Raw genomic sequence first — 2,176 nt, 5'->3', positions numbered from 1 at the left:
TTAAGAAAGGTTTCTGATGAAGACTTAAAAGAAGAAAACCTTTCTTTAAAAAAAACTTTCTATTTATAGCAAGGAATAAAATGAGGCGATGCATGCAGCCTCACCCATCACATGCATAATCAATTTTTTATTAATCATAAGGAGGAAAAAAGAAATTTTCAACATTTGTCCCTCAATACAACACATACCAAATTCTACCCCTAAACTAACCGATGTTAAAAACCTCATGGAAACCCAACCATCTCTAGATCAAAAACCAAGCATTACACGTAGGTATGGCCGCCAATATAGTTGGGCATCCAATCAAAACCCATTATACAGAACTTGTAACCGCTATGATATTAGGCACCTCCCATCATAGTGTCCTAATCGTGATCCATCCACCATTTATCCTAGGCAGAATGCTAACTTTGCCAACAGCCGTGCCTCCCCATCTGTTGAATCAACTTCATGGTTTCCTGACATAGGAGTGAACAGTCATGTTACGCTTAACTTAGCAAGCATGGATAACTGTGAAGCTTATCATGGTAGTGACACTCTCCATGTTGGTAATGGTAAATGATTCCCTATACTTCATATTGGCTCCTACCATTTAGTCATCACACAAACCCTTTTGTCTATCTAATATTCTTCACATTCCAGAAATGACCAAAAATCTTATGTCCATAAATTTTGTTTAGATAACAATGTTTTGAGATAAAGGATCTAGGCCCTATAAATTACTTCTTGGGTATTGAGATTGTCCCTCAAGGACCAAAAATAATATTTTCTCAAAAGAGGTACATTTTGGAGCTCTTAGGATGAGCAGGCCTCTCAGACTCTAAGATTATGCCTTCCCCCATGACCTCGTCCTGCTCTCTATCTTTAGCTGACAGTAATGCTTTTTCTAACCTAGTGATAACTCTCAATTTTGAGAGTTATTTGTTGTTCAATACTCCTATTTTTATATGTCTTATGTACCCACTTTGCTTCTATTTGGTATTTTTGATCCAGAATATTTTAAGAGGTGATGAAAGGTCAAGAATTTGATTATTTTCTGAAAAACTGTTGTTGTTGGTAAATTGCCCACTATGTGTTCACATTCTGCCTACTTCATATTTTCCTTAAAGCGGATTCGGACAAAATTTAAATACTGGCTCTCCTGGTATTTAAGGGAATTAATTCTGAAATCAGATCCGAAAATCTTGAATTATTTGAAAGAATGGGCCTGGTTGAATAAAAAAATGTCTTAAAATGACCTTACCTTTATTTTAATGAAAAGGCCATCTTTATCTTTTTCTTATTTTAAGGGTTAGACAACTTTACCTTTTTCATCCTTTCAAAAAAGGTGACAAGGCCAAAAAAGTAGACATGGAGTGATGGGAGGTCATTGCCCTCTAGGCAAGAAGGTTTTCTTCCTTTGGGTAAAAGGAATGTCTGGTTTTCACTTTTCCCCTATAAATTGAAGCATTCTCTCACTTGGAAGCAATCAACCTTGGAGCATTTACTCTTAACTGAAGATCTGGAGTAGTAGAGCAAGTTTTGTTTATGTATTTAATTTTATTTTCGTATTTAGCTTTTAATCTCGCTACTGTGCCTTGTATGCCCCCTGTGGGCAATAGTTTTAGTAAAATTTCCATTCAAGTATTTCTAATGCATTTTTCTTCTTCTTTTTCTTCTATTTTTTATAATTTCATTATGAGCTAATCACCTCTTTGGGTGTGGTTGTGAGTCAAACTTAAGAATTTGAAGGCCTTGGGTGTTGCCATTTTTATTGATTCTTAAGCTTGGTCATTTAAGTTGGGACTTAAGCTCAACGTAGATAAACTGATCACTTTGAAGTGTTAATATTAGTTCGTTGATCCAGAGATGGGCGGATTTGAAATATGGCTTAAGTGATGCACAAAGATTTGAGAAAGTCTTTGATAATCACGTAGAGATACGGATTCTGCATGTTTTTAGCTAATGTTCAAATATTAGTCGAGTTTATACTACAAAGAGATTTGAGTATAAATATTCAAGCTAGTGGAACCAGATGTCTTTTTATTTATTACCTAATTCGGCAAGTTTAAAATTAATAAAACTGGACGCTTTGTGGGCACAATATATAAGAATTCACTTTCGAGAGATTGGAATTTTTATAGAAGTCCCATGAGTTTCTGACCATACTGTTCCAACAATCTTCTTAAGGGAAACT

The sequence above is a fragment of the Cynara cardunculus genome, unplaced genomic scaffold (genome assembly GCF_001531365.2).
Source record: "Cynara cardunculus var. scolymus isolate 2C unplaced genomic scaffold, CcrdV1 Un_Scaffold_7791, whole genome shotgun sequence".
NCBI classification, from domain to species: Eukaryota; Viridiplantae; Streptophyta; class Magnoliopsida; order Asterales; family Asteraceae; genus Cynara; species Cynara cardunculus.
Note: the sequence above shows the minus strand (reverse complement) of the source record.